The sequence below is a fragment of the Trachemys scripta genome, chromosome 11, assembly GCF_013100865.1.
Source record: "Trachemys scripta elegans isolate TJP31775 chromosome 11, CAS_Tse_1.0, whole genome shotgun sequence".
Taxonomy (NCBI): Eukaryota; Metazoa; Chordata; order Testudines; family Emydidae; genus Trachemys; species Trachemys scripta.
In genome coordinates this window covers 23,933,502-23,955,574 of record NC_048308.1, presented here as the reverse complement: position 1 = coordinate 23,955,574, position 22,073 = coordinate 23,933,502, and the positions used below count along the sequence as shown (strand labels likewise).

The 22,073-nt window shown below is 39.5% G+C and overlaps 1 protein-coding gene across 7 annotated transcripts in view; it reads right to left on the bottom strand.

The window, feature by feature from the left end:
* MBD5 (methyl-CpG binding domain protein 5) overlaps positions 1–22,073 on the bottom strand; it is a 242,743-nt gene that overhangs the window by 150,054 nt on the left and 70,616 nt on the right. Inside the window, exon 3 of one of the 7 annotated variants that reach the window (XM_034785449.1) lies at positions 14,649–14,717. The exons of the other annotated variants lie outside the window; for them this stretch is intronic. The gene's annotated coding sequence lies outside the window, so the exon portion shown is untranslated. The remainder of the gene's footprint in view (positions 1–14,648; positions 14,718–22,073) is intronic. 7 annotated transcript variants of the gene reach the window in all.

Below are 22,073 nucleotides of genomic sequence, written 5' to 3'. Positions count from 1 at the left end.
CTTCTTGCTTTTAGCTCTGCTTGGACTTGTGCCTGATCAGACAGACTAGCCTCCCCTTTTGCCCCTTCCTGAAGGCATCCAGGCATTGCTTCTATTCATACAGTCATGCCGCACTTGCCCAGGTATGTAACACGGGGCCTTTCTCCATCCTCTAGGTACTCCTATATGGTACCCTCCACGGGCCACTGAAGTAGCACGAAAGAAAGATACGCCCAGCTGGAACTAAACCTGAATATTCATAAAGCATTATTCAGTTCACTTCAGTAATGGGAACTAGACTCTCCCACATCCCCAGTAATTTACCTATTACTAGGTTTGTTTTGTTACACTTTCAGCAACAATGCTTTAAGCTGCTGTTCTAAGCAGTTAACTATCAAATATAAATGCTACATAAAATATTTCTAATTAATCATTCTTCAAACAAATCTCATTGAGAACTATAGAAAGAGTTGCATTTACAAAAGCCTGCCAGTCCAGCTACTTTAAATGTAACTGAACTTCCACAACATTGTCTGCATTTGTATGATAAAAAAACATGATTCTTCTAATTCTTTGTTTTAATGCAGTATTTTGTGATTTTATGTCTATGCTGCATAAGCAATAAGAAATGAGTGGGGGAGGGTGGAAATTTCACAAACTGATTAGTCTGATTTATACATTTTATTATGTAGAAGAGCAATGATGATTTTTCATCAAATAAAGATCCATGTTTGTAGTTTTCGCTCTTCAAGTAACTCACCAAGCAAGTATAAATAGCATCAACAAATCTACACAAGAAAGAACAGCACTGGATCTCAAGTCAGTAATTAAAGGAGCTAATATATCAAGAAGTGTCAGCAAAAACAAAAATGTCTATTACAAAAAAAAAAAAAAAAAAAAGTATGCCATTTACATTTTAGGAAGCCAGATCATGTGGTCCAATGAAAAGAAAATTCACCGAAGTGAATGGGCACTAAATAAAGTGCATAATTATTGTGGGAAGGGAATAAAGTTAAAACTAGAGAAAAATGCCTTGGCAAAGAAAAAATCTTTCTATTGGAAAACTTGAATGTGATTTTCTACCTACATCTACTCTTCGAGCATTATTAGAGGACAAAAAGATGAGAATTAAAGAGGCTGATTTAAGGCTGTCAACTTATTTAGTAGTAACATCACACTAATTGAAGTCATATGGTAAAACCAGAAATTTCTAAAGGAAAATATACAAACAAATGTGCAAGACTTAAAGATAGATAAACGGAAGGAAAAGAAATTCACCAAAACCACAGATTTAGCATCTTCCTACAGAGTTTGCTATATTCCCAAGAACCAACAAAGTAAATTTAAAACACAAAATGTCAAGATTTTCTGCATGCAAAGAACCTTTCACAAAAGTAATATAATGCAATGCTGTACTGTTAAATCAGCTGACAGAACGAGATCAAGACAGATGTGAATTTAATGTACCACATACAGTAAGTCAAACAAATGTATTTTACCAGTTTGATCCAGTTTAGCTAGAGTGTTGTGTCCTGAACTTCTGTTCACATTAACGTAGAGTCCAAAGAAAATTGCTCCCAGAACACTAATTTCTAGCAACAAAGATAGTTGAATAAGTCGGATCTATGTTTGGTTTTGATTTTGTGGATCTATGCAAACTCTCCGTCCATCACCCACAAATAACCAAAACAATTTCTAATATATAACCACGAAGACCTAAGAAACAAGAAATGCAATCCTTGGGGGCTGCCCTTCCTCATCAACAAGAAGCAAAAAACAAACTTTCTTTGCATTTGCAAAGCTATGATGAATAATAAATAAATAATGATATACACATAGATATAATATATAGTTTTAAAAACTGTGTAGACATAGGGCTCCATGTCTGTTATGGAGGTCACGGAAATCAGAGATTCCATGACCTCTGCAGTGGCCAGTGTAGCTGACCTCAGGGTTGCCCAAGCAGCTCGTCCTAGGGCCAGCCACACTAGCCACTGCTGGAGCAGCCCCGCAGCCAGCCACACTGGCCGCTGGTGGAGCTACCCCGGGGCTAGTGACACTGGCATCTGATTGGGCGGTCCCAGGGACCGCCTGAGCAGCGGGTGATGCAGCTGGCCCTGGGGACCACTTGAGTAGCAGTCCTGAGGATGGCGGAGCAGTGGGGTGGGGGTGGGGGTGGGGGTGGAGGGCGGCCCAGGGGGCAGCCAGAGCAGATGTTGCTCTGAGGCCCCCAGCAGCCAGTGCCTCTGGCCCCCTGCTCTCCCTCCGAGCAGTGCCCCCCTGGAGCCCTCCCCAGAGCATTAGCTCCTCCCGCCCCCCTCAGCAGGAGGCCCTCCAGAGCAGCAGCTCCCCCATGGAACCCACCAGCTAAGATTTAGTCGGGGTATTTATAGTACAAGTCATGGACCGATCACAGGGCCATGAATTTTTTTTAGTGCCAGTGACCTGTCCATGACTTTTATTAAAAATACCCATGACTAAATTGTAGTCTTAATCATCAGATTGTCAACTCTGGTCAATGAAATCCTCTGTTTATCTACAAATAATGCTTCTCATTCATGTTGCCCTCTCAGCATACCTCAACACTGATCTGGTGTTGGGGGAGACTGTCTAGAGATGTAGTAGGGCTAGGTTAAGTCTCCATGGCTCATATATTTCTTGTGTTCTCTGCTGAGTCTGCCAGCTAGTGCAAGAACATAGTGATGGGTGCCAGCTGGAATGGAGATATGTCAGACTCATCTCACATGGCAGCCACCAAATATCCATTAGATAGGAACAACTTCTAAATCCCTGATGAGCTGGGCTGGGTTCAAACTAGTTACTCAGAGGTAAAAGGCTCTGTAATTAATTACCAATGTCCCAAAGCATTCATTTCCCCTAATAAGTGCTAACTTGGTGGGTAAGAGGAGATGTCTATATCTACATATAAAAATGTAAGAAAAAAAAAAAGATTAAGAAAAACGTCAAAAGGTCTCAACATCCAGCGCTCAAAAACCCAGGAAATATCAAAATTAAGGTTAGCTGTACAGTTTTAATTTTGCCCCATGTGCATTATGATCAAGCCTTTAATTACATGCTCATGTATTTTTTTTTCTGCATGGGCTGACAGCAAGGTATGAGCCCAGGACCTTCAGATCCAAAGCATAGACCTTGAGATGAAGGAATACTACTAACAGAAGTAGGCTGCTATTGCCTAGACAGGTGACAACACTCTTTGCCAGTGAAATAAAAAATAATTGTGAAAAAGTTGCACAACACTGGATATTAGAATTCCTTGGTTCTGGACCTGGCTCTGGGATGCAAATGTTGTCTAGTGCAGTGGCTCTCAACCTTTCCAGACTACTGTACCCCTTTCAGGAGTATGTTTTGTCTTGCGTACCCCTCACAGTTTCGTCTCACTTAAAAATTACTTGCTTACAAAATTAGAAATAAAAATACAAAAGTGTCACAGCACACTATTACTGAAAAATTGCTTACTTGCTCATTTTTACCATATAATTATAAATCAATTGGAATATAAATATTGTGCTTACATTTCAGTGTATAGTAGATAGAACAATATAAACAAGTAATTGTCTGTATGAAATTTTAGTTTGTACTGAGTTTGTTAGTGCTTTTTATGTAGCCTGTTGTAAAACTAGGCAAATATCTAAATAAGTTGATGTACCCCTGGAAGACCTCTGTGAACTACCAGGTGTACATGTACCCCTGGTTAAGAACAACTGGTCTAGTGGTTAGAGCAGTCATTACAGAAAGCATAATCAAGCACAAAGATTTAATACATTCACTCAAAGGAAATATGTCAAAAGCAGATGATGATTGGTTCTGTGATAATTAGAGATCTGGGTTCTATTCCCAGTTCTGCCTGAAGTGGCCTTGTGTAATCTCTCAGTTATCCTATTTGTAAAATGGGTGGAATGATAGTTGTTTGACTTTAAAGTAGAAACGCAAGGCCTTAGCCAGGAATTAGGGCTGTGAACTGCACAAATATATTAATGCCAGTTAGCAAAAGACCAGAACCATAGTGCAATTTCTCTTAGGCCAAAGGATATTAAATACAGGACTCTCCTTTCTTCCTTTCTTTATGAAATCTGAGGCCACTGGCAGGTCTGGGAGTGTCTCCTTTACATTTTAATATCTGTAAGTTCAAACTGTAAAGTCCCAATTCTGCAAACCCTTGGCACATGCTTAACTTTAAGTAGATGAACAGCCCATTTAATTCAGTTGGACTTGTGCTTAAAATTAAGCATGTGTATATTTGACAGATTGGGGCCTAAGTTTGTTAACATTTATTAAAATATCTATTAATTTAATACTTCTTAGGACTGAAAATGATGCACATAAAAGGCACTATTTTCAATATAATCTAATTAACTTTCCTGTAAAAGAACAGAGGTACATATTTTCATTGGATAGCAGTGAAAGAAGGGTGAGGTACTAAACTAACTGTACTTAAACACACATAACGTGACAATACGTGTAAAAATCCCTCTTATGATTTCTTTTGATTGGCATTTGGTTTATGAGTTTCCTTATTAAAAGTCAATTTAAAAACCCAACATTATGAACTTAACTTTCTAAAACAAACCATTGAGGTATCAAATTTTTAAAAAATCGACTGCTTTAGGGGTTAGCTTTGCCCATTAATGTGCTTGAGTACTTTGGAATATCAGTTACTAAATTTACACAGACATGTGTGATGAACAATTTTAAAAGATATGTACTGTAGCACACCTTTTTACCTTGAGATTTTAAAAAGCTCTTTACAAAACAGTTAGAATGGATATCCTGATAATTGCAATAATTCATTTTCATCAGTGTTTTGAAGACTTGGGAAATTCCAAGTCCCACTGGAATACAGTTATCCATTTTATTAACATAGTTATACATTTTATTTCAAACAAGAGCATTTAGAATTTTTTTTTGAGGCAGCAAAACCATAATTACACACAGACTAATAACTTATAAAAACTTGAAGGAAATGTCACTGCATTAACTTGTGACATGGCTGCATTTGGCACATCGAATTCTAGAACAAAAGCTTTACAGTAAGCATATTCTTATAATCAAGGAGATGACTTCATATGAAAGATAGCACGCTAAATATTAGATAAGGAAAAAAATAAAGCATGTCTTGACATCGATAATTTTACTTCCATCTGCAACACTATTGGTCTTATTTAAGTCTAGATAAAAATAAGGTCAATTTAAAAACCCAGATTTTAAATCTCAGACACTGCTGAGTTGCTTTTCTTTTTCTGATACATTGCAATCCATGATATGCATGAGATTAGAAACTATATCAAAATCTTTACATGATAGATGTGTTTCTTTTTTAGCAGGCATGAATCATAGAAAAGGTGGACTAGAAGGGACCTTGAGTTCATCCCGTTTAACTCCCGGCACTGAGGCAGGACCATCCTTGATGGGTGTTTGTTTAACCTGGTCTTAAAAGCCTCCAGTGATGGACATTCCACAACTTCCCTAGGTAACCTACTCCACTGTTTAATTATCCTTATAGTTAGAAAGCTTTTCCTAATATCTAACCTAAATCTCCCTTGTTGCAGATTATTACTTCTCCTACCTTCAGTGGGCACAGAGAACAACTGATCACCATCCTGTTTATAATAGCCTTTAATATATTTGATGACTGTTATCAGGTCCCCAATCCATCATCTCTTCTCAAGACTAAACATACAGAAGTTTGTTTTTGTTTATAACTTTTCTTTGTAGATCAGATTTTCTGTTTTTTTTTTTTTTTTTTTTTGAATACATAATGTTTTTATTGCTCTCCTCTGGACTCCCTCCAATTTAATCACATCTTTCTTAAAAAAGTGTGGCTCCCAAAAGTGAACACAATACTCCAAGCGAGGCCTCGCCAGTGCTGAGTAAGAGCAGGACAATTACGTCCTGTGTCTTATATATGACACTCTTGTTAATAGACCCCACAATATCAGCCTTTTTCGAAACTAGATTATACTGTTGGCTTATATTCAGTTTGTGGTCCAGCAGATCATTTTCTGCAGTACTACTGCCTATCCAGTTATTCCCATTTTGTATTTGTGCATTTGATTTTTCCTTCATACTTTGTACTAGTCTTTACTGAATTTCATCTTGTTGATTTCAGACCAATTCTCCAATTTGTCAAGATCATTTTGAATTCTAATCCTGTCCTCCAAAATGCTGCAACCCTTCTCAGCCTGGTGTCATTCATAAATTCTGTAAGCATACTCTCTACTCCATTACTCAAACCATCAATGAAATATTGATTACTACCAAACTCAGGATAGATCCTGCACTAGATACACATCCTCCCAGTTTGATAGTCAACCATTAATAAGTACTCTTTGAGTATGGTCTTTCAACAAGTTGTGCATCAAACTTATAGTAATATAATCAAAACCATATTTCCCTAGTTTGCATATGAGAATGTCATATGGGACTGTGTCAACAGCCTTACTAAAATCAAGATAAATTAAGTCTATAGCTTCCTCCCTATCCTCTAAACCAGTAACCCTGTCACACAAGGAAATTAAGTTGGTTTGGCCTGATTTCTTCTTGACAAATCCATGCTTGCTAATACGTATTACCAATTTACCCTCTAAGTGCTTAGAAAATGATTGTTTAATAATTTGTTCCAGTATCTTTCCAGGTATTGAAGTTAGGCTGACTGGTCTACAATTCCCTGGGGCCTTTTTTATCCCCTTTAAAAAGATAGGTACTATGTTTTTCATTCCCCAATCCTCTGGGACCTCATTGAGTTCTTGAAGATAACTGCTAACAGTTCCAAGATTGTTTCAGCTACTTCCTTAAGTACCGTAGGACGAATTTCATCAGGCCCTGCTGACTTGAAAACATCTAACTCACCTAAATATTCTTTAACTTGTTCTTTCCCTATTCTGGCTTACGTTCCTTTCCCCTTGTTGTTAATATTAAGTGTATTAAGTATTTGGACACCTTTTTTAGTGAAGACTGAAGAAAAATAAGCATTAAACACCTGAGCCTTCTTGATGTCATCTGTTATTAGTGCTTGTCCCTTGCTAAGTAGAGGACACTTTCCTTCAACTTTCTCTTGTTTCTAATGCAGTGGTGCCCAAACTTTTCCTAATATGCGCCCCCTCCTCCCAGTAATGGAATCTGTCTGTGCCCCCCCTGCATTATTGCACATTTGGCTCAGCAGAGGCGCTTGGGCTGCAGGTGGAGCTGGGGCTAGAAATGGGGATGACAGTGGAGCTGGCCTGGGGACGGAGAAGGAATGAGGGCAAAGTTAGACTGGGGGTGGAGAGGAGCTGGGGCTGCAATTGGTCTACACGAAAAAGTTAGGTTGATCCAGCTACTTCGCTCGGGGTGTGAAAAATCCACACCTCTGAGCAATGTACTTAAGCTGACCTAATCATCAGCATAGACAGTCCTAGGCTGATGGAAGAATTCATCCATTGACCTAGCTATTGCCTTTTTGGGTGGATTACCTACACCAATGGGAAATCCCCTCCTGTTGGAATAGTCAGTGTTTACACTTGAAACGCTACAGCGGTACAGCTTCAGCACTACTGCTGTGCCACTGCAGCGTCTCAAGTGTAGACAAGCCTTAGGAGAGTCCAGAAATGTTCCCAGCAGACAGCCAGGATCTCTTTGAAATGCCAAGCTATCTAGAAATCTGGGTGGTCACAGAGCAAAAAAGCACAAGGGAATGTCTGACTGTGCTGCTGTGACAGATTACATTCCGTGGATTTAGCTACAGGAAAGCACTGAAGTGTCTGCCCTCGAGTATCAAACTGCAGTTCCTCTGAATCTCCATTTCCTTTCCCCTCCATCCCTCTGTAACCATTACCCACCAGACCCCAATCTGCCTTTCCCTCCCTCACACCAGTTGGGCTTCATACATCCTTGCGTTCTCCCTTTCCCTTCCTTCTCTCTCTCCTGTTTACCCCACCACCCCCAACTGAGTGGTAAGTCACAAAATTATGTCCAAATGGCATGGGGGGGGGGGGCGGGGAGGTAAAAACAGCCACTGAATAAAATAAGAAATATGTTTACATGTGGGAAAAGGGAAAATTCTGTCTTACCTGGAAATTTTCATTTTAGGACTCACTACATTAGCCTACAAGTGAGGCATTCTCTATCTCCATGACAACTAGAGACCGACCAAATACTTGTATTGAGCCTGCATTTAGGACTGTCCCTCAGGAAGAACTCTCCAGAATTATAGCTTCCAAAGCTGAAAAATACGAACTATATAAAAGTTTAGGTCTGGTATTCAATTCAAACCATTTGCAGTAAAGCCTGCATGTGAAATTTAGGTATTTCCTGGAGGAACACTATGCTCCCTTTCAAATCAATTAAAAGTGAGAAATAACAGCAAGAAAACTCTGGTCACAAAGCAATCCTCTGAAGGAGGATCAGACTGTTGGACATGGAGGGTTCCAGAATAAAAATTCACAGGTAAAATAGAATTTTCCTATTCTCAATCCCCTCATGTCCGGCAGACAGTCTTCACAATGCAATTTAGAGAGCAGTACATCATCCCTAAAGTGGAAGGAATATAAAAATCTACCCGTGGAGGGATGAAAAGGAATTTAAGCATTACTGGGGCATACTGTCCTGTAACACCATTCTATCAAATGATGTAATAGCAGAGGTGAAGATGTCCAGTGTTTGAGAAAATGGGAGACCTTTCAGACTTCTTTGTATTATGTGTTATCTGTCCACTCCACAATTGCTGTTTCTTTTCCAGGAATGTGTGATACAAAGAGGAGTTGTACCTGTGGCTTTGAATGCCTCTGCTACATACAACTTCATTCCCCTGATGTCTCTGTTCATACCTAACTTAAGCATATCTAATACCTTAAGGTATTTGGATTCAACCAGAAGGACAATTATATTCCAATTATATGAAGAAGACTGATGAGTTTGGGGATGGAGGACTACTTAGTTCACAGAACGTATAAATGTGGTTTCACTGAGATCACACGAAGCTCCAAAACCCCATTGGCAAAAGTGGCAGTGAGTAGGCAAGATATTTGCAGTAAGAAATGGAAGGGAACTATCACCTGTGAGGTAAAAGGTGGTTTTATTAGGACTTGTAGCCCAAAGATCAATATCATGACAGGAAACTACATATTGCCTATTGATAATATTAGTAGTCCTCAGGAATCTTATGTGACAGCAATGAGAGATTCTCACGTCTGCAGTCACTGATTTACTTTCCAATAAGGGTTGGCCTTGAGCCCCATGGCCAGGCCATCTTGTAAAAACACCAGTCCACTCTTTTCTTCAGCTGACTTGGCCCTTGTCTGTGTTCCTTGCAATACCAACATCTAAACCTCATAGATATCATTTGCAAAAATTCCTCCAAGATGCTAGAAGGGTGTTTGTAACAGTCTTAGAATAAGTGACTGTAGTTCCTTTTAATTTCCCAACTGAGAAGTTAGGGAACATTGGATATAAGTTCAGCTCCTGTTGCACCATATTTTGTGTTTGTGTGTTTTGGGAGTTAGAGATGAGGTTCCATTAACATGTAAATCAGGTTTGAGAACCAAGATCGGAAGGTTAATGAGAAGGTGATGATAATCACAGCGGCCAGTCCCTTCACAATCTTCTTTACCAAGTGTTTCTGCCCCATGTAGTACCTCTTTTGGTTTTCCAGCTGCATTTGGATGCAAATAGATGCCTCAATAGGCTTCCAACCAGATCTTTGATGGTCTGAAAGGATAGATGGTCTAGACTGAATCCTATTGACTTTAAGTGTATACTACTCAGCCAGCTGATCCTGACTTTCCTTTTTGGTGCAGACCCCTGAGGAGCAGCGAGAGCTTCTGCCCAAGATCTGAATAAGGCTACTTCTCTAAGCAAAGCTGAAAGATATATAAACACCATGGTTCTAAAGAATCATCTGCTGGAGACAGAGGAGTGAACTGGATTATTTTTTGCATTAGATAAGTTATACTCCATGTCTTCTCATTGGGCCATACCCTCATCCCAAGTCACACAGGAGTCCAGATGTGTTCCTCCTACATGGGGCTTGGCATCTGTACTGATGAACGGCTTCTCTGGATCTCACATCAGATAGCCGTTAAATAATATTACGATTCAGTTAATTAAGAGATGCTAATTCTGGATCTGAACCGAGATCTTTATACATTTCCTGCCATTGCTGGCTGGAAGCAAAGCAAGAATTATGCTGGGTTTTCACATGAGACCCACTAGCCCAAGAGATGTGTCAGATTTTATCTTAGGAGAGGAGTGGTTACATTTTGAAAATCTGACACCATCTCATTCTTCTCTCTCTTCTGACGTAAAGATTGTTGTGGATGGTAACTTAGATGTTGGCGTTTTGTGAGGGCTGTAACTGGTCCTTCCACTTCCTTGCTCAAAGCTTTTTTTTCTGAAGGCATGTAGATGTCTGAGTCCAAAAGGGGAATACTCTATATTGAAAATGCTTCTTTCTGCAGTAGTAACTAAAGGATCTCAGAGTGACTTTCCCTGATCACATTTTCAATTGCTTTCCATGAGTTTTATTTTTATATTCCAAAGTTTTGGGAAGACAATGCTGTAATGACGGATTTCATTATTTCTGTCTGGAATATTGAGCCACATATGGAACCTCTGAGAGACCGGAGGTTTAAAATGGACTGCATGCCATGATTCTTATTTATATGACAAAGAATTTGGTGCCCTTTCCAAAATCTCCCCTTCCAGACCTGAGTCTGTCATTCCAATGTGTGGATGGCCTATTGCACCATTCATCTTCTGATGCTATGAAGAGTCTTGCTGACAGTGCTGGTGTATTTTACTTTACTTTGGGGAAAAGAAACTTGCCCCTGGAACAATGAGTGACTTCTATAACTTACCTGATTATCTCAAGCACCCATTTTCTGCATCGGTTCAGTGTCAAATGAGCTTCCAGACTTAAGGGCCCCTTAAAGCATGTGTGCGTGAAAGAGAGAAATATACCCAGGCTTTGAAAATCAAGATACATTTTAGGAGTTGGATGGTCTTCCAGACAATCCCAGCCTTGGTCTTTTGACAGTTAAGACAACAATGGCCTTCTAATGTGTAATCTCTACACCTGCTGAGATAAGATAATTTGAAGATTCTCTCCCTGAAAGGAGGGAGGATTTATTTCCTTGTCTAAAGCCTCAGGGACTTTTTTGTGTGTATGTTTCCCAAAGAGCTTACCAACAAAATGTTTGGAATACCATCAGATTTAGCCTGCAATGCCAATTTGGTCAAGCCTTAGTTACCCCTGGAACATGTCTTTGGAAGTTCTGAATGTACAGCAGATCACAGTCCCGTGAAGTGTCAGTCCTGAAAAAGCTGTTAGGAAAATCTAGTTTAAAGTAGATTTTAGGGAAGGAGAGGGAGTGTTTGTTGCATGCTCACAAAGGACTCCCAGTTGAGAATAGTCCTCCACAATGAGAGACTACAACCAGTATGTTCAGAACTGAGGCTACTGAATCCATGTTTAGTCTAAATGATGATCTTATTTTCCTCTCTCTGAGTTTGGCAGGAATATTCCATCAGTTGATATGACTATGCTCTTCACTAAGGTGGCTGCAGCAGGTAGGCTTAGGCAGAGTAATGAACACCTTTCAGTCCCTTAGGTACAACTAGTTCTTGATAGGGAAATCCCACTCCAACTCAATCGCACCCTCATCAAGCAAGTGACGAAGAATTATACGAATTTTCTGCAACTTTGCAAGTTTTTTGGTTTTTTTTGTTTGCATTTTATTTTCTAAAAACATAAGCACCTGTGAAGTTAGACCCCCACTCATGCTAATTTTGGGAAGCTTAGTTGAAAGTTTGTGGTCTCTTGCACAAAGTCCAAAATTTACAGATTTCTCCTGCTCTTTAGAAAGTCTAGATGCAAGATTTATCAGAGATTTTAAAATTTTGTGCTGCTCCTTTCTCTTCTGCAAGCTGTGAGAATAGGGAAGATGCAAGGGGGTTCTGAAAAACTCCCCCCCCGCATTTCCATGCCACTGGTTCTGGCCTGGTTTATGTGAAGGGAGATCCAAGCATCCTGCTCAATTGTCTCAGCTTAGACCTTACCCACATGTCAGCTGGGAGCTAGTTTCACTGTGGTCTGCTCAACCATCTTGGCTGGGAGCTTTCGATTTACCTTTTCTGAGTGGGGATGAGAGAGGAGGTTGCTGTCTGTCAAACAATCCTCAGTAAGCTACTTTTTTTTTTTTTTTTTGTAGAATGTGGTTTTTCTCCTCAAAATTGCTAAAGCCAAAGAAGAAACTAAAGACATTGAGGGCTGGTCCACACTAACCCCCCAGTTCGAACTAAGATACGCAACTTCAGCTATGTGAATAACGTAGGTGAAGTCGAAGTATCTAAGTTTGAACTACAAGGTACTCACCGCGGGTCCACACGCGGCAGGGAGGCTCCCCCGTCGACTCCGCGTACACCTCTCGCGGAGCAGGAGTACCAGTGTCGACGGCGAGCGCTTCCGGGATCGATTTATCGCGTCTAGACAAGTTGCAATAAATCGATCCCAGAAGATCAATTGCTTACCTCCGGGTTTGGCGGTAAATATAGATGTACCATTAGATAACTAAATCTTTTAAAAATCCAGTGCAAGCTCTGCTCCAAAGAGAAACCTGGAATCTGCCACGTGGCATAGAATTCTGGGGAATTCATCCTGAGAGGCAACCTTGAGTCCAGGTTCAAAGAAAAAGATGTGATCTGTCCCCCTACTGCCCTGGAGATGGGGAAAGCCCACTGTGAAGACTGTCTGACGTGAAAGTGATGAGAAAGTATGATACTTAGACTGTAAACTCTTTGGGACATGAACAGTCTTTTGTTAAATGTCAGTACAGCATCTAGCACAGTGGGGTGTGGGATCCGTAACTGGGGATCCTTAGTGCTACTGAAATACAAATTCATTAATAAATAATAATATGGAGCCATGGCCACAGCACTTAAAAATCACTTTTTGTTTAAATTCTGAGTCGCTATAGCATTTCAGGATTAAATCATTTCACATTACTGAAACCACATCTTTGGTTAAGCTGAATGACAGTACATCACATCATGTTGTATCTGAGCAGCTATAGCATTTTGGCCATTACAAGAAATTCAGGATTTCAAGTATTTCATGTTATTGTAAAGGCACTGCAATACATAACAGTACCTTAAATGAAAAGTCATTCAATGATTTATAAGCTAAAGGTACTTAAACATATGTATCACAGACTTAAATAGCCTATTTATTTTAAGGTGTAATCTTCTCACATCAGTTGGCATGATTATAGAAAGCCCTGGCACAGATAATCTAGTTTTGCACCTCACCTTTGGTCTCATAAGTGTGCAACATGCAACCTGCACTGCTAATACACGCAGACATCACTCTGAAGTCTGGTCATGAGTTCTCCACGGGCCTTTCAATGTTCCAAATGCACACCCCACAGATATCCTACAGGTACTCAGAGTGAAGTTAAATATTATAGTTCCTTTCTCCTACCCAGATTTCTAGTATAAATTCAGGAGCTAAAGAAGCAGAGATTAAGCAAAGGGTAAATCTACACATCAATAAAAGACTCTCAGTATGGCTGCAGCTGATCCAGGTCAGCTGACTTGGGCTCATGGGGCTAAAAATTGCAGTGTAGATATTTCGGTTCAGGCTGGAGCCTGGGGTTTGAAACCCTGGGTGGGAGGGTCTCAGAGTCCAGGCTTCAGCCCAAGCCTGAATGTCTACACTGTCATTTTTAGCCTTATCGTCAGAGCCCCACAAGCCTGAATCAGTTGACTATGGCTCTGACACTTAATGCCATGGGGTTTTTATTGCAGTGTAGACATATCCTGAGTCATGAGAATCCTAGTTGGCACTTGCAGCCAATTAACGTCCATGATATAGTTGGTAGAAAAAAATCCATTGTTCATTGCTGACAATTGTTTAATTTCTAAAGATCTGAGAATCATGACTTACTGGTGAATCTGCCTCAGTGAGCCACTAAGCCTTGCAGAACCATGGAGGAATAGCTCTTCCAGTTGTTCAACTCTGAAGCGTGGTGGGATAGGAGAAAATAGTAGACAGAACCCATGTGCCAACACAGCATTAACATAATCTGGGAATGCTAAGCATTCAAAGCCATTAGTAAGTATCTGCACATTGCCTATGTCATCCAAGGAAGCATCACTCACTAAATAGTGATGCACACCTCCACAACGACAGCCTCAACTGCTGATTTAACATAAGTAAGATCATTACTGGCAGGAATCTAGGGTGGCAAACTTCCAAATGGCAATCCTCACGCACTGTTCCAAGCACGGATGGGAGGGGGGAGAAGAGAGGGAAAATCTCAGAGTTGGTTTGGCACTGGAGAGTTTAAGTGAGCTTAGCATAGACTTCCAGACAAGTTGTCCTTTTATGCCCTGAAGTTCTGAAGCCACTTTTGGTCATTATAAGTCTGCATTACTATCCTAACCCACTAGATCATGCCAGTTGGCCAGGCCTTGGCCCAGTGCTCCATTGATCAAAGATGATCAAGCAGTAGATCATACGGAAGAGTGACTGGAATGTCTCTCTGCTTCCTCCAGCAAGCGCACAAAATAAACTGGCTATGATAATCTGCAATGTGCTTCACTGATGCCTCACTTTAAGCTTTCCAGTGCAACAGGATCATCCTATTAATTTCAACAGACAGGATCACAGCACTCACCTGGGAGTCCTTCATGCTGGAAGTGAGTAGTTTTCAAAACAGCACAGGCAAGAGAGCAACAGATGAATCCTAGGATAATACGGAAGAGATCATGGAAGTTTGATTCAGACTACCGTGGTTCCTAGCCCCCAGGTGGTACCCCATAATGCACTGCAAAATTTACCCAGAATGCATCAAGCCTAGAAGCAGTGGTAAGTATCCTGGGATACCTGTCCATAGCACCCTGTGATGCCTGCCTATATCCCTTGATACATGTTTAGCATCTTGTAACATTTTTACCATTCCTTTCCACATAAACTAATGTTATTGTCATATTCATTCAGTACATCTTTATTGGTTTTTTATATTGCTGTTCTTTTGAGGAATGTATTTAATAATTTTTTCAGCATCTATATACTCTATTTTCTATTTAACAAGTAGCACATTATTTCATAGCTGCAAGTTAGGGGATAAGGTAGTTAAGCATGAAAGTAATATAGCTGCAAATTTGGGTGGCCTATATAAGTTGGTACACATTATTCTGTTGTACACTTAATAAGTACTGTATTATGTTTAATAAGCACAGTTTACGATATAATTTATAAATAAGTGACTTTCATGTATTCTACCAACTGGCATATAAACAACACAATTTTAAACAGTACTGCAAGATACAAGGGCTTGAAAGCTTGTTTCTTTCACCAACAGAAGTTGGTCCAGTAAAAGATATCACCTCACCCACCTTGTCTCTCATGTGCATATAAGGGAGATGACAAATGTATAATTGTACTATAACAGAAATAATATGCAACAATACCATTACAAGTTGTATTTAAAAATATATACACAAGGGTGCAGATTTAAGGTTGTATATATGGAAGGCAGAATCCAGCTTGCTCTTCCATAGCTGTATGGGCTGTGCACTGTCAACTGTGGTAAAAACTTGTTTTGGTCAGGAAAGTAAATAGATATAATTTAAAGGGAGAATCAAAGAAGCTATGTGAGTAAAAAGTGGCTTCTGCTATTTATCACCAAAAATATGCTTTAGGAATATTTAGTATTTTTCAATTCACCTCATCCAAGTACTGTAGTGCAATCTCTTTATTGTGAAACTGTAACTTACAAATGAAGATTTTTTTTTTGTTACTTAGCTGCACTCAAAACCCCCCCACAAAAAACAACGTAAAACTTTAGAGCCTACAAGTTCACTCAGTCCTACTTCTTGTTCAGCCAATTGCTAAGACAAACAAGTCTGTTTACATTTACGGGAGATACTGCTGACTGCTTCTTATTTACAATGTCACCTGAAAGTGAGAACGGGTGTTGGCATGGCACTTTTGTAGCCGGCGTTGCAAGATATTTATGTGCCAGATATGCTAAACGTTCATATGTCCCTTCATGCTTCGGCCACCATTCCAGAGGACATGCTTCCATGCTGATGATGCTTGGTAAAAAAATAATGGATCAATTAAATTTGTGACTGAACTCCTTGGGGGAAGAATTGTATGTCTCCTGTTCTGTTTTACCCACATTCTGCCATATATTTCATGTTATTGCAGTCTCGGATGATGACTCAGCCCATGGAGCATGCTTTCAGAAGTCTTAAAAGAGCAATACTCCGATGCGGAAACTACAGAACCTGAACCACTAAAAAAGAAAATCAAACTTCTGCTGGTGGCATCTGACTCAGATGATGAAAATGAACATGCATGCTTTGGATCGTTATTGAGCAGAACCCATCATCAGCAGGGATGCGTGTCTTCTGGAATGGTGGTTGAAGCATAAAGGGACATATGAATTTTTAGCGCATCTGGCACGTAAATATCTTGGGATGCCAGCTACCACAATGCCATGCAAATGCCTGTTCTCACTTTCAGGTGCCATTGTAAATAAGATGTGGGCAGCATTATCTCCTACAAATTGTAACCAGACATGTTTGTCCGAGAAATTGGCTAAAGTAGGACTGAGTGGACTTGCAGGGTCTAAAATTTTACATTGTTTTATTTTTGAATGCAGTTATTTTTTGTACACAATTCTACATTTGTAAGTTCAACCTTCATTATAATGAGATTGCACGACAGTACTTGTATTAGGTGAATTGAAGTATACTTTTGTTTTTTGTTTTTTTTATAGTGCAATATTTGTAATAAAAAATAAATATAAAGTGAGCACTGTACACTTTGTATTCTCTGTTGTAATTGAAATTAATATATTTGAAAATGTAAAAAACACCAAAAAATATTTAAATAAATGATATTCTATTATTGTTTAACGTGCGATTAATTGTGTGACAGCCCTAGTTTTTAATTACAAGGCATCAATTAGTCTCTCAAAAGATATTTAGCTTTGAAGTCCTGTGCCCCAAAACAAAGCCATTCACTAAAAATTCATAATGTAAACCCAAAAGGGACAATCATGATCATTTGTCTGACCTGCCTAAAACAGTCCATAAAATTTCAAGCCCAATAACTTGTTCTATAACGCAGAGTTACTTTCTAGATATCAGACAATATATCTTAAAGACACATTGCCTCACTCCAGTCGTGCTGGATATTTATTTTTCTTTTTTCAAAGTGGAAATGACAAAGTCCATAAAATGTATCAGAACTGCACTTTTCAAAAACAATACAGAAAAGCAATGATCCATTCTGATAACAAGAACCTAGAAGCTTTAAAACCCTTTCTTATGTCCTTCCTACAAGACAAAGAGAAACCATTTTACAAAAGTCTTTTGTACAGTCAAGATGAAATATCAATATTTTCCTCACACACTGAACATGGCACTATTTTCTTTTCTAAAACAGGGGAACAAACAAAAACTGGGGCATTGAAATTGGCACCCCAGAATTTTAAAACCCATCAAGCTATGGGGTCTCTAAGTGACATGCATTTTTAGATATAAACAGCATCTTTTTTTAACATTTTAGAACAAAATAATTTAAAAAATAGTATTCATAAATGAAAACTTCTGAGAGGTTATGTTTACAGGTATGTACTACTTGTTCTTAATGGCTTCCAGGGGGAAAAAAGGCATCAGAAAGAAGCTTTTTAAATATAAAGATGATTATGCTACAGAAAGCCATTTGGTAAAGGGGAATTGAATTTTACACTGTCATACCAAAGAAGATGCCTGACAAGGCTCAGAAGAATTTTATTTTTCTCGATTCCTTCAACTATTGAACAGAAAACTAACTTAAAAAAAATTGGAAAAATAATTGTTTTGCCGGTATTACAGGCACTACAGACATTATATCAGAAATAATCCCATATTAGTGAAATTGTGTGTGACATACTGTATTTCACACCAAACATTAGGAATATGGCATTTAAAAAAATATAACAGATTACTAGAATATTTTCCTTCTATAGTTGGTGATTTGCTGTCAGACACAGTAAGATGTTTCAGGTTTTCCAATTTGAATGATCTGAGTGTATTAATATGCAAACTTGGAGGAACATCACATTTTACTGTCATCATGGATCATAGCCAGCTTTTAATAAATATTAAACCTGATGAATTCACATGCATCTATTTCACTCATGCAACAACTAGAGCCAAAGCAGTAATATCATGTACTAATATCCTTATACTTAAAGGGACTTGCAGCAGACAAGAGTGGCGAAATTTGAGCAAAATGACATATTGATCAGTCTTCCACATAACTGAAATTGTTCACCTGTATTACCTGTGTTAACATCAAATGTGCCATATCTTTCAGCCAATGGACAAACATGGAGTGAAATCCTGGCCCTATTCAAGTCAATGGAATTTTTGCCGTTGATTTCAATAGAGCCAGGATTTCACTCATGTTCTTCACTTATATCATCTGACATATACAGAAAATTCAGAAACTGTAGCCAAATCTCTTGATCATGAGTTATAGGCCTTTAAATCAATGGTCAGCACTTGAGATCACAAGATCAACCACAACAAAAAATAAATGTATTTTGAATTTTCTTTACTTATCATAATCTGTGTAGTAGGAATGTCTTTTATTGTAGAAAACCTAGGACCTTGACTGCTGCAGCTTGATCCTAGTATCTGTAGGATATCCTTTCTGCATACACTGTCACTACTTCTTATCTTAGGGATACAATGGCATAAAGTATCACAAAGATCAAGCACACAAGATCTGGAGATTGAAAAATGTTCAATATCAATTTTCCTGGCCACAGGCTTTGATGCTCAATCCATTTAACACCGGAAATGTCTTTCAGTCACCATGCGTAGATATGTATCGGATTAGCCAGATATGCCACTGTTGATTGTTTAGTTGCCTACTGAACCTATGCTCTACAAATGTCTATTTATTTCACTCAAATCCTTAAAATATCTGTGGTTTAGGTACATGGAATATCATCTCTGCTTTTCTAGGAAGAATGTATGAACAAAGTAAAACTTATCACACTTGATATTAAGAATCATCAGACTTTATCAACAAGAGTTAGTAAGGTTGTTAAGTGAATGCATACAGCAGTGGACACAGAATTTGTGAGGTTCACTTAGAGAGACTCTCATGTACTATCCTTCCACTGGTGTCTCATAATTGTAACTGTAGCCAGCCTTGTTTTTCATTTCCAGTTCGCATTTGTGCGAATAGCAATTAATCCATTATACTATACTATACCTTCCTTTATTTTATAAGTTTTCTTTCATCTTCCAATCATAATTTACATATCAAGATGACAAAACTCACAGCCTGTTTCACGATGTTGGAATACATATCTGAATTGCATTCTCAGTTACTTTTATCATTTCAGACTGGGCAGTGTCCTAAATAGTTGTTGTTCTTTCAGGCCGACTTCAGGAATTCTTGCATAAATGAACAACGTGTCCAAATACTGAACAAAATTGGTTAAAGACACTTTTCATTACTGTTGTTTTCATTGCACACACTAAATGGAAAGTTTAATTTCTCTATAATTTTTATGAGGTCAGCTAATGCCATATCTTTTATTCTCATGCCTATAAGGCTATGTCTAAACTTTGAGCTGGGACCATGATTCCCAGCTCAAGGAGACATACTAGCACTCATTGAGCTAACATGCTAAAAACAGAATGGAGCCATGCAGCATGAGCGGTAGGATGGTCTAGCTCCCAAGTAATGCCTAGGGCAGGGGTGGCCAACCTGTGGCTCTGGAGCTGCATGCAGCTCTTCAGAAGTTAATATGTGGCTCCTTGCATAGGTGCTGACTCCAGGGCTGGAGCTACAGTTGCCAACTTTCCACTGCTGAACCCCTGCCCCTTCCTGCGCCTCTTGCACCCTTGCTCCTCCCTCCTTCATCCCAGAGTCTCCTGTACACTGCGAAACAGCTGATCGCGGCAGGCAGGAGGCATGGGGAAGGAGGGGGAGGTGCTGCTTGGCAGGGCTGCCAGCAAACAGGAGGTGCTGGGGGTGGCGGGAGGAAGAGCTGATGGGAGCTGCTGATGTATTACTGTGGCTCTTTAGCAATGTACATTGGTAAATTCTGGCTCCTTCTCAGGCTCAGGTTAGCCACTCCAGCTTAGCGTCTTGAATAGGTACATACTTGGGGTGGCTAGCCATGGTGAAAGCCTTTTTATTCACTTGGATTTTACCAACTGCAATTGCCTCTACTTATAAAATCATCCCTATAGTTCCAGGAATGTGGTAGTACATTATCCAGCAAAGAAAGCAGAATGTTGCACCTTTGGAAGAACCATATTCAACACAGGACAACAATTAGGGAATATCATACCAATTCTTTAGTTTGAATGATCATCTTCAGAAATATTTACATGGGATTGAATTTAAAAGCATCATCTGTGTCAATTGAGCCAGAACAACTGGTATAAGTTGGTGCAGTTCTAGTGTAATCAATGGAGCTATGCCAAGTTAGACCAGATGAAGGATCTGGCCAATTATAACTTATTTTAAGAAAAATGTCAAAAACTGTCATTTCAGTACTTCCATTGTTCATCATAGGGGAGAGAAGTTGCAGTTATATTGTGCTTACTATGCGATAAAAAAAGAGGTAGCTAGGAAGTTTCTGTTAGCAGCCATTTTTAAAACCATAAACCTGAACATCCATTTTTTTTATTGTACTGCTGCAACTACTTCTCTTTTCTTCCATTTCTGGACTAGCTCTTAAAATATAGTTTAATTGTTGTAGAAATTCTTGAGTAATTGCTCCCAGAATAAAGACAGTCAGCCCCTATCTTGGACACAGAAATGAACTGTTCTGAATAACTTTAGTTTTGTTAAATATGCCCTGGGTTAAAAGTGTGTGTTCAAGTTGACTGTAGACCTGCTGGCCCGTTTCCCCAGACCAGGCAGGATTAAATGCCTGACAAAAAAGAGACCGTTCAAGCCCTTCCTTCAAGGCAGTTTATTCTCCAACCAAAAACATATATAGTAACACCAAAAGAGAGCTATCCCTTGATCAAAGCAGAATGAAGTGGTAAAGAGACCTTTCGTCTTGCTCATCACCCAGGCCCTGCTAATGAGCCACTTTCCTTCTTGTCCCCATTCAACCCGTTTATCCCCGACCACCCTGAACCCTATCCACACTCCCGCCCCCTGACCACCACCCCAAACTCCCCTGCCCTCTGTCTAACCCCCACTGCTCCCTGCCCCCTTACCGCGCTGCCTGGAGCACCAGTGGCTGACGGCGCTGGCACAACACAGAGCACTGGGTCAGGCCGGGCTCTGCAGCTGCATTGCTTCAGGAGCTCACAGCCCGGGCGCCCACAGCATTGCACCGGGCGGCGGAGCGAGCGAGCTGAGGCTACAGAGAAGGATGGACAGCAGGGAAGGGACCAGTGGCTAGCCTCCTGGGTCAGGAGCTAGGGGGCTGGGCAGGACGGTCCCGCGGGCCGTAGTTTGCCCACCTCTGATAAAAACACATGTTAGAAGATATTAAGTAACATGTGCAAACTAGCATGTTATAAAAAACTAGTGTACAAAAAGCATGCTATACTGGATGAGCTGAAGTCTACAATATCTTGTCTACACTGCAGATTTTAATGTATTTGTTACTACTTTTTAAAACCACACAGTTAATTACTAGTCAAAACAAACGTACTTATGGCTGCAAAATGCGATAAGTGCTTTTGAATATTCCAGCCAAAGAATTTTAAACACTGAGTAAAAATGCCTCTTTTCTCTTATGTTTAACTTTCACTCTCGTCTCTTGTGATGTCACCATTTCTCTAATTCTGCATTATGACTGAGACTCTTCAAGCCAAAACAGGTCCTAAATTTCTAAAGAGGAAAAGAACAAGCAAAATTTTAAAATAATAGCAAACCCCATAACCTTTTCGGCCTTCTTTATGTATCATGAAAACAATAACTTACTTTTCTTCCTTTGCTGGTCACTTTTAAAATTAAAACTTAGAAGAAAATCTGCTAGGTTTAACAGAGTAACACCTTTGAATTTTTCATTATGAATTGTTCTATATACTTAAGTTGGAGACAAACTAAAATA